We start from the raw sequence: 17305 nt of genomic DNA, 5'->3' as shown, positions 1-17305 counted from the left end.
TAAAGGTTTGTATCTTCTCCCCTGTACTTCCTCCACTCCAGGGTATATATATTTAGGACCTTCAACCTTTCAAGTCATTTGATGGAGACCCCCAACATTTTTGTTGCCCTTCTATAGAACGCCTCCATCTTGTCTCCGTCCCTTTTTGAGAGGGTCTCCAGAATTGAACACGGTACTCCAGGTGAGGCCTCACCAAGGACCTTTGCAAGGGCATTATCACCTCCTTTTTCTTACTGGTTATTCCTCTCTCTATGCAGTCCAGCATTCTTCTGGCTTTTGCTATCACCTTGTCACATTGCTTCGCTGTCTTCAGATCGCTAGACACCATCACCCCAAGGTGTGTCTCTTGTTCTGTGCACAACAGCCCATCACCCCCTGTCACATACAGCTGTTTTTTTCAATGCCAAGAAGTGCAGAGTCATGCACCCCAGATGCATGACTCTGCACTTCTTGGCATTGAATCCCAGCTGCCATATTTTCCCCACCATTCAAGTATACCTAACTCTCGTCTCATTCTCTCTACTCCTTCCGGTGTGTCTACTCTGTTGCAGATCTTAGTATCATCCGCAAATAGACAAACTTTACCTTCTGTTCCTTCTGCAATGTTGCTTACAAAGATATTGAACAGAGCCAGTCCCAGCACAGGTCCCTGTGGCACTCCACTTAACACATTTTCTCTTCAGAGCAAATTCCATTTACCATCACATGCTGTCTTTTATCTGTCAACCATGTTTTCCACCACCTTGGCGCTCACTTCCCAAGCTTTTCATTTTTTTCACGAGTATTCTATGTGGGACTGTATCAAAAGCTTTACTAAAATCAAAGTAAATCACATTGAGCGCTCTTCCCTGATGCAATTCTCATAGTCACCCAATCAAAAAAAAGCAATCAGATTCATCTGACAGGACCTTCCCCTGGTGAATCTATGCTGCTTGGATTGAACAACCCACTGGATTGTAGATAGTTCATTCTTTCCTTCAGCAGAGTCTCCATTAATTTTCCCACCACTGAGGTGAGGCTAACTGGCCTCTGTAGTTTCCAGCCTCTTTTCTGCTCCCACTCTTGTGAAGCAGGACCACTATCGCTCTTCTCCAGTCACTCGGCACCACACCCGTTTCCAAAGATCTATTGAACAGGTCACACAGTGGACCCACCAGCACCATCTCTGAGTTCCCTCATTACCCTGAGATGAACCTATTCAGGCCCCATGGCCTTGTCCACTTTCAGCTTTCCTAGCTCTTCCCATACATTCTCTTCTGTAAAAGGAGTTTCGTCTACTCAACCCATTTCCACAGTCTTGTTAACTAGTGATTGTCATTCTCTAGGGTCTTCTTTAGTAACCATCAAACTGAAGTATTTGTTTAATATTTCCACCATTTCTTCGTCTCTCTCCACACATTGAACCTGATCACCTTTCAATTTCACTATATCTCTTTGAACCTTTCTCTGATGTATCTGAAGAATGTTTTGTCACCTCTCTTTACCTCTTTGGCAATCCTTCCTTCTGCCAGACTTTTTGCTTTCTTGATTGCTTTTTTCATCTCCCTAGGTTTTACAAGATATTCTTCCCTGTGTTCTTCTTTTTGGGATCCTTTATGATTCTTGAATGCTGCTTTTTTTTTTTTTTTGCTTTTATTATGTCAGCCACCTCCTTTGTGAACCAGATTAATTTCTTATTTCTCTTACTGTCGCTTACTTTTCTAACATAGATTTGTTGCTTTTGTAATTACTCTTTTAGTTTGACCCACTGTTCCACCTCTCCCATTTTCTCCTAGTCTTCTACTTCTACCTCCAGGTACGTCCCCATTTCGACAAAGTTCTTATTTTTTAAATGCAAAATTTGGATCTTTGTGTGATTTCTGTGTCTTATTTGTGATGTCAAACAGTACCATTTGCTCCCTCGTGCTGAGGTGGGCACCCACCCAGAAATTAGAGACAATCACCCCATCAGTGAGCACTAAGTCGAGTATAATATCCTCCCTCATGGATTCCATTACCATTTGTTTGAAGAGAGCCCCTTGCAGTGCATCCACTATCTTTCTACTTTGGGTAGATTCCACAGAAGGGATTCTCCAGTCTACGTCTGGCTTATTAAAGTCTGCAACAATCAGCACTTCTTTCTTTCACACCTTTTGGATGTCTTCGACCAGATCTCTGTCCAATTCTTCCATCTGAGTCTGAGGCCTGTAAACCATACCAGTACAAATGGATGAACCATTTTTTTTTTTTAGGACGGCCCATAATGCTTCTTCTCTACCCCACTTTCCTTGCAGTTCAGTTGCTTGGATATTGTTCTTGACATAAAAAGCTACTACTCCACCTTTTCCTAGCGTGTAGCAGATGGACTCAGGACCAATGGGTATAGTGTGCTCATGCTAGCAGTTGGAGACGGATCAGATTTCAATCTGACGTCAGCACCTAGTACATATACCCCTGCAGGAAGTGCAGCCGATCAGTATTTTCTGTCTCCAAAGCAGTTAGGAGCTATCTCACGCTCGCTGAGCGTTCTACCAAACAAATTTTAAAGAATCCTACCTGAAAACGAGCCCCGAACTCCTGCGGTGATACCCTCGGGTCCCTCCCCCAGTCGAGTTTCCCGAGGTGATTTCCGTGGTCCCTCGGAGGTAAGAGCCTCGGTCCGGTGGCAGATTCGCAGCAGGGATGTAGCCCCCAAGTGAGAAGGGCTCGGGCGTGGCTTAGAGGCAGCCTCGGTCCGGAGCCGTTCGCAGCGAGGACTTAGCCCCCGAGCGAGACAAGTTCGGGCGCGGCTTAGAGGCGGCGGGCGCACATCCTCGAGCGCGGAGGTGAAGGTAATCACCCTCTCCGCCCGGGTCGCAACCGGGAAGCGCTGAAGACAAGGTAAGGCGTACATCCTTTATTTACTGGTCTCTGAGGATCGAGGATTAACAGGGTCTGCCCGCGTAGAGACCCTCCAAGGAGGTCGCCATATTGCTTGCCTGCTCGCCGTCGCCATCTTGTCCTTGTTCGCTGCCCTCCGCCCGCTCGAGCGCCCAAATAAAGCTAAGCGCTCAAGCAACGGGCGTGTATATTAGGCGCCCGAAAATAGTTGGGCGCGTATCTTAGGCGCCCAAGGATCGGGCGCGTAGCTTAGGCGGCCAAGGTTTGGCGCGTATCATAGGCGCCCATAATTGAGCGCATATTATAGGCGCCGATAATTGGGCGCGTATTATAGGCGCACATTAATAGGCGCACATTTATTTATTTTTATTTATTTTATAACTTTTATATACCGGCATTCGTAAAAAAACATCATGTCGGTTTACATGTAACTGAGAAAGGAAATTACAATGATAGGTGGAAGAAAGATAAATAGTTAAAAGGTAGGTTAACTTTACTGTGGTGCCAACATGCATCACAGTTAAAACGCGATTATATATGATAAACCATATTAGAGAAGAATTATATGATAAACCATATTAGAATTATATGATAAACCATATTAGAGAAGAATTAGATAATATTATACAAAGTTAGACAAAATTAATTAATTACAAGGGGAGGTGGTGCGGGGGGCAGGGGGTGGAAGGTGAGGCGTGGGGGGGAGGGGGAGGAGGAGGGGCTGGGGAGGCGGAGGGTGACAGGGGAAGCAGGGGCAATAAAAGGGAGGGGGGAAGAGGGTAGGGTGGTGGCACATCTTTAGGCGCACGTCAGTAATTCTCCGCGCTTAAGCCTCGCGCATACTACTAAGCGCACATCTACGGCTGGGAGCGCATCGGCGCACATTGATATCCGACGCAATGGATCGCATAAGAGCCCACGTGTCCACAGTAGCGGCACCTCCAGAGTCAGGCATAATTGCTCTAGGCCTCTGCTCTGCATGCAACCTCAGAGCCGCACAGAGCGAGGAAGCAGACGCCCTATGCGCCCAATGTGAAGAGGCCATAGGAGCTCCAGCCCACGGCCAGGCTCACCCAAGATTAAGCGCTAGCTCCTCAGGAAACACCCCGGATCTAGCAGGCCCCATGAGACCATCCCTCAGACGGGGACCCCCAGAGACCTGGCACCCCTCAACTTAGAACCAGCCTCGCTCTCCTGGGTGGAATTATTCAAAGGGATCCACGCCTTTGTCTGGATGCAGTCTGAGTACCGAGCAGACCCATATCCACCGGAATACCCTCATGCCCCAGGACCCTCAAGGCCTAGGCACAGGCCCCCACCTCCCAGAAGCCCCACATACGGGGAAACTGATTACTCCGAGGAAGAAGTCGAGCCCCTCGAGGAGGGAGAACTTCCCTCTGGGACAGAACCGCATCTAACCATGAGACGCTTCTTCGCAAAGGAGGACCTTCCGGACCTGGTATCTCAATGCCTATCGGAGCTCGCTATCCCGAACCAAGGCACCCCGGGGGAACCTAGAATGAACCCCCTGCTAGAGGGCCTCCGACAGACGGCCCACCATTTTCCCCTCCTACAGGCGGTGCAACAGCTAATCGACCTGGAGTGGAACGCACCAGAGTCCTCATTCAAAGGGGGTCGAGCCTTATCCACATGTACCCCCTGGACCCAGCGACCAAGGAGCTGCTAGCGTGCCCCAAAGTGGACGCCATAGTTTGCGCAGTCGCTAAGCGCACGACCATTCCAGTGGAGGGAGGGGCCATACTTGTTTCAGCCATACTGAAACAAGCCTTTGAGGTGTGAGCTATGTCCCTTCAGATTGCGACCTGCTGCACCGTGGTGACACGTTCCTGTTTATCTCAAGCCAGGAACAACACCCCGGGAGAAGACATGGAATCAGCTCTCTCCTTCCTCATGGACGCTGCCTCCGATCTGGTACGAACAGCAGCCAGGGGAGTGTCATCCTCAGTGGCAGCCAGGAGACAACCCTGGCTGCGAAATTGGTCGGCCGACGCCTCTTCCAAGACATGCCTTACAAGAATGCCCTTCAAGGGTTCCCTCCTGTTCGGCAGCGAACTGGAGAAATTGGCTAACAAATGGGGCAACTCTCCATTACCTCGTCTACCAGAAGACAAGTCAAAGAGAAACCAGCGCCCTTTTCCCAAGCCATCCAGAGGCAGAAGCTCACAGCGCTTCAACCCTTACAGGAATACCTACCAAGCACCTCGTCCCACGGCCAGAAACCAGTCCTTTCGGAACAGACACAGCAAGAGGGGAACCGGCTCGGGTTCAGGTCCCAGCCACACCCCACAATGAGAATTAGCCGACCCATCCAAGGGAAGAAGCCATAGGGAGCAGACTAACTCTATTCTACCGCAGCTGGGTCGAGATAACGTTGGACAAATGGGTCCTAGCCATCATCCGAGAAGGGTACTACCTAGACTTCCTTCGAACCCCTCCGGACAAGTTTGTAGAATCCCCCTGCCACGACCCCCGCAAAAGGACGTCAGTGGAGGCTATGCTGACCAGACTCCTCACCCTACAGGCCATAACCCCAGTGCCTTCACGGGAGATAAATTCTGGACATTACTCCATTTACTTCATTGTACCCAAGAAACAGGGCACCTTCAGGCCCATCCTGGACCTCAAGTCAGTCAACCGACACCTAAGGGTCCCAAGATTTTGCATGGAAACCCTGCGGTCAGTCATACGTGCAATACAGCCAGGAGAATTCCTCACATCCCTGGACCTGTCAGAGGCCTACTTGCACATCCCCATCCATCAGGAACACCAGCGCTACTTACGCTTCAAGGTCCTGAACCAATACTTCCAATTCCGGGCACAACCCTTCAGGTTAGCCACCGCACCGCGGACCTTTACCAAGGTAATAGTAGTGGTAGCGGCGACACGAAGGAAGGAATCCTCGTCCATCCCTACCTGGACGATTGGCTGATCAGGGCAAAGTCACCGGAGGAGAGCCACCGAGCAACCAACAGAGTCATAACTCTACTGGAAAGCCTAGGATGGGTAGTCAACTCGAACAAGAGCTCCCTACAGCCATCACAGACACTGGAATACCTAGGAGTCCAATTCGACACCAAGGAGGACAAGGTCAGCCTGACCCCCACGAGGAGATCAAAACTGCGGAACCGACTCCAGACCCTGCTGAGCGCCACCCGGCCCACAGCTTGGGATTATCTACAAGTCCTCGGTCTAATGGCATCCACGTTGGAAGTGGTACCATGGGCGCGAGCTCACATGAGACCTTTGCAACACTCTCTCCTATCTCAGTGGAGTCCACGATCACAGAACTACACCGTACATCTACCTCTGCCGACCAGAGTGCGGACCCAGCTACGTTGGTGGCTACAGTCCAACCACATGAGCAGGGGATCAAGAATATCCTCCCCAACCTGGACCCTGCTCACCACAGATGCCAGCCTCCACAGCAGACTTCCTCAGCAGAGAAAGCCTAAACCCGGGAGAATGGAAGCTGTCCTCCACACCCTTCAAGATGATAGTGGATCGGTGGGGGACTCCGGAAATGGACCTGCTGGCGAACAGATCCAACTCTCAAGTACCCAGATACTTCAGTCGCAGGCGAGACCCACAGTCACAAGGGATCGACGCCCTGGTACAGATCTGGCCACTGGGGACCCTGCTATACACCTTTCCCTCATGGCCCCTGCTGGGTGCAATCATTCACAAGATTCGGCGACACAGAGGCCTAGTCCTTCTGGTGGCCCCGGACTGGCCAAGAAGACCCTGGTACGCAGACATGAGAAGACTACTGGCAGGGGATCCGCTACCCCTGCCCCCACACAGGGACCTACTGCAACAAGGCCCCATCCTCCATGAGGATCCAGCTCAATTTTCTCTTACGGTCTGGCCATTGAGAGGGCCTGACTGAAGAAGAGGGGATACTCGGGGTCAGTAATAGATACCCTCCTCCGAGCACGCAAGTTCTCCACATCTCTAACGTACATAAGGATCTGGAGAGTATTTGAAGCCTGGTGTGAAGATCACAGCACCAAACCACATTCCGCTAAAGTGCCTATAATTTTGGAGTTCTTACAGAATGGACTTCAGAAAAGACTGTCCCTCAATTCAATCAAGGTTCAGGTGGCAGCCCTGTCATGCTACGGTCCCAGGGGCAACAGCATTGCCACACACCCAGATGTTTCACGCTTCCTCAAAGGGGTCAAACACATTCGCCCCCCCACTGAAGTGGCCAGTGCCCCTGTGGAACCTCAATTTAGTTTTGGAATTCCTAGCGGGACCCGCCTTCAGACCCCTCCGAGGCCTATCTCTCCGTCTACTAACCCTTAAGATGGTGTTCTTGCTGGCCATATGTTCGGCCCGCCGCATCTCAGAGCTACAAGCGCTGTCCTGCCGTGATCCATTCCTCAGAATCACTCCAGGGATCATCCATCTACGCACGGTTCCCTCCTTCTTACCCAAAGTAGTCTCACATTTCCACCTCAACCAAACCATATCATTGCCAACCATGGAAGGTTTGAAGAAGTTGGAAGAAGATCGATCCCTGCGCCATCTCGACATCGGCAGATTGCTATACAGATATCTGGAGATGTCAGAACCAGTACGAAAGACGGACCATCTGTTCGTCCTTCATAGCGGAAAGAAGCAAGGGGAAGCGGCCTCTCGGGCAACCATTGCCCGCTGGATCAAAGAAGTCATCAAGGCGGCATATGTAGAAGCGGGAAAGCCACCACCTCCACAGGTCAAGGCCCACTCTACCAGAGCTCAGGCGGTCTCCTGGGCAGAAACTAGATTACTGTCGCCGGCCGAAATCTGCAGGGCGGCAACATGGTCCTCCATACCTTCTCCAGGTTCTACCGTCTAGATGTCCAGGCACGGGAGGACACAGCATTTGCAAGAGCTATCCTAATCGGACCTCGGGCAGCCTCCCACCCAGTTCGGGAGTAGCTTTTATACATCCCATTGGTCCTGAGTCCATCTGCTACACGCTAGGAAATGGAGAAATTACTTACCTGATAATTTCCTTTTCCTTAATGTAGACAGATGGACTCAGCAGCCCACCCTTGACTGCCGTTATACATGGTTGTTCATCAAATCAAGGTAAGCCATGTTTTTCCCTTACATAGGGCATCCACCCTGCCGGGTGTCGACGCTTTCCGGTTGAAGATACTGGCGGTCTCCAGCTATAGTCAATAAACCAGTTCTATAATCAAAATTAATCAAATTTTAACGTTGCACCTAAATTATCAGAGTCAAACTCATTAAGTTAATCAATCACACATATTGATTAACTTAGTTCAACAACTAAAGAATTAATTTTCCAATCCATCTAGTCTATTTTGCAGATATCTTATTCATACTGATTCTTTTAAATCGCCTGTATATAACATGTCTATTACTACTGTTGTTTTTAATGTTATTTGTTATTAGTATTTATTCAATTTTCTCCAAGTTCATTTTCCTGTTCCATGTAAGACTCGCATGTTAAGTCACTCCAATGTTATATGTAAACCGAAATGATTAGCAACATTGTTGCTAGAATTTCGGTATATAAAAAATGTTAAATAAATAAAATAATATATCCATACTGCTTTGCAAGGAAGAATACTGATCGGCTGCACTTCCTGCAGGGGTATATGTACTAGGTGCTGACATCAGATTGAAATCTGATCCGTCTCCAACTGCTAGCATGAGTACACTATACCCATTGGTCCTGAGTCCATCTGTCTACACTAAGGAAAAGGAAATTATCAGGTAAGTAATTTCTCCATTTCTGTCCTTTCTGCCTTAAGTTATAGCCCGGTATGGCCATATCCCAATCATGAGAATCTGTGAGCCATGTTTCACCGACAGCAGCAATGTCCAAGTCCACCTCCACTATTAGGGCCTGCAGGTCTTGGATTTTATTGCCCAAACTATGAGCATTTGTAGTCATAGCTTTCCAGTTTTTTTTCGCTTGATTTGTTGTACTTCGTATGCACCTTTTCTGCTTTTTTTGTGCTGATTGATTTTATTTTCTCCTCCCACATCTTGTATTGCTTGGAGGTGACATCCATTTCATTGGCCATCTCCTGCCACCCCATTCTTTACTTTAAATGTCTGATGATATATGCTCTGAATTTATCACTTAGCATCCTCCTTCCTGCTACAGGCAAATATAGGGCATCCTTACCATATAGCCTTTTATTGCTCCATACATGACCCCAGCTTCCAATGTATCTAAAACCATTTTCAGTGCACCAGGTTTTGAGCCAGGAATTGAAATTATGTATATGGCATAGCTTCTCATTTCCCTTTCCATGAACAGGTAATACTTCCGAAAAGGCAATAGTCTTTGTGTAGTGTGTCTTATCTTGCCTAGATTTTGGAAATCTTCTTGTAGTTCATAGATACCATTTCTTTTGAGGTCATTGGTTCGGAGATGGATGATAACACTGATATCAAAATTCCTACTTTCTTCTTCAATGACTTGGACTAACTGGCTTGCAGTTCTACTAGCTGAGGATCCTGGAATGCATTTAACTTTTGTGTCACCATCAAAACGTACCCCCAAATTGGTTCCTCTAATGATTGAGTCTCTCAGAAGAAGCACCTTTCTTTTATGATATTTGATTCTGTTGCAGGGCTTCTGGGTGCATTCGGTGATTTCACTTTTAGAAATCACTTCTATATCTATTGCTGAGGTTTCTTCATTTTCCAATGCAGAAAAAGCATTATGTAGGGGGTAACAATGGAGAGTGTTGGGTGTCTTCATCACTGGCTTTATTCTGCCAGAGCCCACTGTTACCCAGTTGTTCCTGGGTTTTTTAAGCCTGATGTCTCACATCTCTGTGGAAGTGGGGGCTGATGCAAAAGATGCTGTAAAGTTGGGGAAGGTGGGTGTCTGTTTTTCACATGTCTTGTCTTACCGGGGCCCACTGTAAACCATTTTTTCTTGGGTTTCTACAATCTCTGTGGGACATGGATATGAGATACTGAATGGTTCAAGGAAGAGGAGTTTTATTGAAACCTAGACAATTCCTCCTTAAAATGAATGAGCTCTATTTTAATTGCAGATAGCTGAAGGCAAAAGGGACAACCTTTGATTCTCCAAATGATAGGTCTTGAGACTTAAGCTCCACAATTGTTGAATTGAATGAAAGACGTTTTAATAATTTATCACTAATTCTTTAAATCAACTAAATAAGGTAAGGTAAAATGTAGACTCTAGCAAGGATTTTTATTAGGTATTTGAAGTGAATACTAAAAGTATTTGTTAGCTAATAATTACAGGAAGCCAGTTTAAGTTTTTATCTGACCTATTAATAGGAACTTCTATGTAATGGTAGAAGAAGTAATTGAAGCTTATTAACTAAGAGTAGAAGGAAGACTATATAAGAAAAGTAAACCCAGGGGTGGGTGGGTAGAGGGCATAGGGAAGGAGGGAACTAAACAGTTGAGATTACTAAACTGTTAGATTATGTATTCTTAAGCTTACCTGCTGCAGAATTCTTATAAAATGCATCTGGTCAGTCATCCATCCAGGACATGTGCTTAGGAGTATTGTCCCAACCATGTAGCTTTAGCTCAACCCTCTCCCAATTATCTAGTTACCCCAGTGGATCACAGATTTGGATTTTAAAATATTAAATAGCAAATATATTTTCACAACAAAAATTAAATTCAAGCAGTAACCCAGAAAAAGGACAGCAGGAAAAAGTGTCTAAATAGCTTTTTTTTTTTGTTTAGCTTAATTCAACCAGCCACACATACAGCTTACAGCACAGCCGAAAAGTAAAACCTCTTCTGAAAAACACCAAACTTGCCACCCACAAGGACAGTCCCAATCTATAGTGAGAAAAGCAAGGAAAAATGTATAAGAAAGTTAAATTATGTATTCTTAGCATATCTGGTACAGCACTCTTGTTAAATGCCTCTGGTCAGTCTTCCATCTAGGACAATACTATCACCATATCCATGGCTGACCATGATAACGCTAACACTTTATCCATGGCTGAGGGGGTTGGGGGACGAGGGACACTGCAACAGAGATGCAGTGTCCCTGCAACCAAAAGCTTGCAAGCCACAGCTCTTGGTTGCTCTGGCTTGCAAGCTATACTTCCCCATTTTAGAGAGAACCCTGTCTGCAGATGGGGGGGGAGGAGTCCTGGTTCATGCAACAAGTGTTCCATTACTGGACATTGTGTTTCCTTGGGGAAGTATTTGCAATCAAGGCTGGGATATTAATAGCTAAGCCAGGTGCTTGGCAAACTGTTCTGAGATCACTCTTACCCTGCCCTGGTACCCTTAGGTTTTCCAGGCCAGTGAAGAAATCCTGTTCAACAGGTGTTGCACTTGCGGCAACCCGGCTTTCTGTCTTAGTGGAGAATTTCTGGATTTCTTCCCTGGGGAATCTGCTCTGTTTCAGCTGTTCCAAGCAGGCTAAGGGCTCTATCTCTGTGGATAACTCCATACTGGAATCAGCAGTAAGTTATTTGCTTGGGATTGGGATATACCACTTAGCGACTTATGCTTACCCTGGTATTCCAGTGGTCTGCCTCCTTATGTTCTCGCTCCCTCCGACTTCCAGTTGGACTGTTGGGGAGAGGGGAGGAAAAGCTAAGGCATTCTTGGTATATCTTAGTGTTTCTCCTAGGACAAGCAGGATGGTAGTCCTCACATGTGGGTGACACCATCTGATAGAGCCCAGCACGAAAAACTTTTGTCAAAATTTCTAGAAGCTTTCACCAGCAAATTAAGCATGCCCAGCCTGCTGCTATCCCACACGTCCATGCGAGGTCCCCCTTCAGTCTCTTCTTTTCCGTGAAGTAGTTGCCTCAAGGTCGTGGAGCTCTCCAGTTTCTTTTCATGTTTTCTTGAATAAGTTTTGGGTTCCTATTGTTTTTCCTAGTCGGATCCCCCTTTGTGGTCGGCACCTCCTTGGCCTGGTAGGTTTTCTGTTACCCAATTTTCCCAACTTTGTGGTCGATTGCCAACTTTAGTCCTATGGTGACCACCGATTATCGACCGCATGCTGGGTGTTTTTATGGAGTCTACTGGTTTTCGTCGGTGCCCCCCAGTGCTTGTGGACCATGTTCATCACGGATCCACATGAGGTTGGCATCCTCTGCCTGGGGGTCTCGCACGACGTTCATGGATGCTGAATGCGTGATCATATGGCCCTCAAAGGACGTTGAGCGCACCTGAATAAGATGGAGAAACTTTTCAGGGCCCCAAAGTCTGCTCCTTCTACTCCTGTGTCAGTTCCATTGATGCTGAGAGGTCGTTGGGAGCCTTCAGATACACTTCCCCTGGCCGTTTCCCTCACTAGTAGCTCCAACTATTGAGGAGACTGTGATAGATTGTCAATGGTCTCACCACTCTCCCACATATCGGGATCATCTGCTTTCTCGGTGCTGGGTAAAGACCGGGCTGAGCATTGAAAAAGATCCTGTACGCATCGTCACCAGTCACCATCGATACATGGCATCTGTTCCAGCATGGCATCGGCGCCTGCTGAGCCGCCTTTGAAGCAATACCGGCCTTCAGAGGCTTCATCCTCCAATGCCTCTGGCAGTCCTCGGCGTTCCCCACAGACACCGGTGCCTTTTATAATAGGGCTGCTTCAGGGGCTATTAAAAAAAATAAAACTATACCTTAGTATATAGAACCTAAAACATGTGTTGCAAATATAATATAATTATAAAACATAAATATTATGATAGACACACCAATAAAAGATATAAACATGTAAATATAGACAACAAATACTTAAAAATGACAAATAGTCTACACTCCTGATCTTTTAATGGCAAATAACAGCTAGGTTGTCAAAGTATAATATGTATACTAAAAACATTTAAACAATTTTAAGAAATTTTAAGAATATAGCACCAAAAACTGGAAATAAGACTTAATTATTAAGATTGGAATTACCTTCTTAATAAAATACAGAATGATGTACTTTATCCCATCTTCGTCTAGTTAAAAATATCAAACCTAAAAAGTAAAAATACCAATTTTTAATAAAAAATAAATAGTGTTGATGTATGTGCAAAATGAAAGCTATGACTCACATCTGCTGATATGTAGTCATCCATTTTGTTCAGTGAACAAACCAGCTTATTGAATTTCTTTATTTAAAAAAACAAAAAGTAAAGTAATTCAGTCATGTTGAAAAATTAGTTTTATTATCCAGTTTAGTGTATTAAAAAGTAATATACCTTATAACATCAGTGTGGTGTAACCACACTTATTTATTTTATTTTATTTATTTAGCATTTTTTATATACAGATAACTGTTTGCACATCGTATAGGTTTACAATTAACTTAGAACTAATAGGCAAAAGGCCTTTACATGGAACAGTAACTGAAATTAAAAACATGGGAACAGGAAACAGTATGGCTTCTTGGAAGATATAATCTTCAGTACTTAAATAAATCCTTTTCTTTTTCCAGGCTTTAGTTTAAATCTATGAAGTTGAAAAACAAATAAGGTTTAAGAAAAAATATATTCAAATAGAAATAAAGAACATGGGAAGGAAAGGTGGGGGGGGTTTGAAAGGGGAAAAAATGGAGAAATGGAAAAAAGGGGGAATCTGTGGGGGGATGTGGAAAGGGATGGAGTGAGAAGGAGGAGGAACATGAAAGTAAGGTGGGGGTGGGATAGAAGGGAAGAACGGAGGCGGATGAAGGGAGGAATGTGTTAAGCAGAAGGGAGGAATTATTATTAATAGACAATCAACGGAGACTATAAACCATAGATGATAATACCTTAGCAGAAATATTTAAAAGGAAACTTTTATCTTTACAAGTATTGCCTATTTATTTCATAACAATTTACCTAATGTTTAGGGAGGCAAATACATTCACCATGTTGACCAAAATGGAAAAAATATATATACAACATAGTATGTGGGAAATATAAAAAAAAAAAAAATAATTAAATGGTCTCACACTGATTATTATACAAGTCAGAATCAAAACAGAGAAAAGCAGGGGGGAGAGGAAAAAGGGAAGTGGGGTGTTGATACTAGTGTAATCCAGTGCACGAAGTGTTGTGTTAGTTACTAATATCACTAAATACCGACAGGGCAATTCATACAAAGTAAAATTAATTATTAGTGTAAGGGATGTATAGTACCGGATTGAAAAAGGGGAGGGATACATAAATAAACTACAGTAAATTCCTCAAAAAATAAGGTACAAACAGAAAACAGCTCTCAATAACTAGTATATTAGTATATCAAAGAAGTATATCTTTTCAATTCAGTGGTATGTGAGAATGCACAAAATCAAGAGCCTTTATCATTAAGCCTACTCATTAAGCTTACCTTTAGATGTCCTCGAAACTGCTAACTAACAGACAGCGGGAGTGTTCTGATTGTGTTTGTTTTAGCTGCTCTTTAAAGTGCTCAATAGTGGAAAAACTGTCAATCACTGAAAAGGAGTGTTTGCTTCTAAGAGCTAATGTCAATAAGACTAAGTCATGAACATTGAGCCCAAAATCAATCTAAAGTAACATACCAGTCATATACCATATACATTAAAAAACTCAAATTATAATAGATTGTATATGTTTGCTGATTTAAAAAACAGAAAAATGGACATGAAAATAAAACATAAAATTTGAAAATGAGCATACATATGGCTATGTATTAATATAAATATTTTATTTAATAATTTTTATATACCGACTTTTCATGCAAGCATATCAAATCGGTTTACAGTAGTTAGCAATTAATCATTTAAAATTATTTGCATTTCCAAAGAAGAAAGGAAGTAAATACATTGTTTCATAATATAAATAATTATCATAGTGAACTAAATAGGCTAAATAATCAAAATTTAAACACTTATGGGCCGATACAATAAGGACGCGTAAGAAACAGTGCGGCAATGCCGGGCGCACCTTTGTTTGCAAGCCGCTCGATTCAGTATTCAAATTAGTCGCAAATCCAAGCGGCGTCCAAAGCGCGTCAATGAAGTGGTAGGCGTTCGCAATCCATTTTACTTTATAGAGTGGTATGCAGCGCCTATACAGTATCCAGGGTGCGCTGGTACCTGTCATTTCAAATGTCATTCCACCAGGTAAGTGGATCGTTCTTTTCTACAGACCCTGCTGCCTTGAGCGCCCGGCTGGGCGTACAAGCCGCGACACTGGATGTCCGGCCAGGCGCTCAAGGCAGTGGGGCCTACAGGCGGGAAGGTCCGTGAACAAAAGCCGCGACCTCAGACGTCCAAGGTCGCGCGGCATCCGTTCACGGACCTTCCTGCCTGTAGGCCCCGCTGCCTTGAGCACCCGGCTGGACGTCCAAGCCGCAGCCTTGGAAGTCCGGCCGGGCACTCAAGGCAGCGCAGCCTCCGATCATGGACACCCGGATACAGGCGGGAAGGTCCATGAATGGACGCCGTGACCTTGGACGTCCGAGGTCGCGGCTTCCGTTCATGGACGTTCCTGTCTCTTTCCGGACGTCCATGACTGAAATGCCCTACTGCCTGTACGGGGGTCTGTGCTTCTGCCTGTCTGGTCCATTTTACCGTAGTATTCCATGTGCTCCTCTTCTGTCTTGGTTGACTGAACACCACACTAACGCCAGGGTCAGGGTAGGCGGTAAATATACAGGTTAAAGACATGGCAAATAAGCTGGTTAAAAAGGCGATAATCTGGGCGCACGTTACTGTATCGGAGGGAATAGCTAAATTGATCATTAACATATCATATACATGCGGCCGGCGGAGATGGATACGCGTCCATTTCGGCAAGCGGTAAGGACGCGTAAAACCGGATACTGAATCGTGGGTTAGCCTTATGCGTCCAAAGCGGATTAAAAACAGGGTAACCGTGGCCGCGATTTACTGTATTGGCCCATTACAGAGGTAGTATAGTTAGGGTAGAGACAGTATATTAAAAGTATACATTACCTTGGTATAAAATCAGAAGAGTGAGATAATTATGCTAACAGCTCTTGGTAGGCTTGTTTAAAAAGCCAGGTTTTAATCCCCCTTTTAAATAATTTGATGTCAGCTTCTAGTCGTAATTCCTGTGGATTAGAGTTCCATAGAAGGGGTCCTGCAATAGAGAGAGTTCTTTCTCTTACATTATTTAGGTGGGCAATTTTGGGGGAAGGAATTGGCAGCATCCCTGTTCCGGTTGATCTGGTGATTCTTGAGGGGGTGTGGAAGTGAAGTGAAGAGGTTAGCCATTCAATTTTTTCGTTGTATAGGGTTTGTGAATTAGTGATAAGATTTTATGCTGGGCCCTGTATTTGACCGGCAGCCAGTGAAGTTCTTTTAATATTGGGTGATATGTTCTGATCTTCTAGTACCTGTCAAGAGTCTAGCTGCAGAGTTCTGCAGAAGTTGCAATGGTCTTGTGATATTTGCGGGAAGGCCTAAGAATAGTGAGTTACAGTAGTCTAATCTTGATGAGACAAGTGCCTGTACGACAGTTCTAAAGTCTTTTGGGAATAGGGGTTTTAAACTTTTGAGTGTGTTTAATTTGAAGTAACCATCGCTTATGATTTTTTTTAACGCAGGATTTCATGGAGAATTCGCAATCTATAAGAATCCCTAGATCTTGTACTTCTAGGGAGATGGGGTAGTTTTTGGCCGCTTCTTGAATTTCAAGCTCTTTTGTCTTGCTTAATTTAGGTGAGATGTATAGGATTTCAGTTTTTTTAGTATTTAGGGAAAGATTCATTTGGCTTAATACTTTTTCAATGGCAGATTGGTATATGTCCCAGAGCTTAAGAGTTTGGTCAATGGACTTTTGGATCTGTATTAAAATTTGAACGTAATTAGCATAGATAAAATGTGTTAGACCGAGGCCTGATAGAATTCTGCATAATAAACCCGAGACTTGATAGAATTCTGGATAATAAACCAATGTGTAAAGCATATTGTGGATACCTAAAATACAGCATATTATATATACTTAGAAAAAGGGATCGCTAAGTATTAATACCATATTACAAATCAAAAAACAAAAAAAAACATAACATATGAGTAACAGACCAACTGAAAAAAGGAGAGGGTACATGTGGCTATGTCCTGTTGTGAGTAATAATACGTTCGCATTATTTCATATTGTCTGTAAAGCTTGTTGCTAATGTTTTTGTTTATTGTAAACCGAGGTGATGTTATTAACGTGCCGCGGTATATAAAAAATCACTAAATAAATAAATAATCTATCTATAAGGCATAATAAGGATCGGTAAATATTAATACCATATTACAAATCAAAAAAATAATATAATAAAATGCCTATATCGCTCAATGGTGATACCATACCTTGAATACTGTGTACAATTCTGGTCGCCGCATCTCCAAAAAGATATAGTTGCAATGGAGAAGGTACAGAGAAGGGCAACCAAAATGATAAAGGGGATAGAACGGCTCCCCTATGAGGAAAGACTGAAGAGGTTAGGGCTGCTCAGCTTGGAGAAGAGATGGCTGAGGGGGGATATG

At 44.6% G+C, this 17305-nt stretch overlaps 1 protein-coding gene across 16 annotated transcripts in view; it reads left to right on the top strand.

Annotated features, from left to right (window-relative positions):
• The window catches only part of PPIP5K2 (diphosphoinositol pentakisphosphate kinase 2), a 620162-nt gene that overhangs the window by 316244 nt on the left and 286613 nt on the right, over window positions 1–17305 (top strand). The gene's annotated exons all lie outside the window — the stretch shown is intronic.

The sequence above is a fragment of the Rhinatrema bivittatum genome, chromosome 1, assembly GCF_901001135.1.
Source record: "Rhinatrema bivittatum chromosome 1, aRhiBiv1.1, whole genome shotgun sequence".
In the NCBI taxonomy this organism is placed as follows: Eukaryota; Metazoa; Chordata; class Amphibia; order Gymnophiona; family Rhinatrematidae; genus Rhinatrema; species Rhinatrema bivittatum.
Note: the sequence above shows the minus strand (reverse complement) of the source record. Positions and strands in the feature narration are given on the sequence as shown.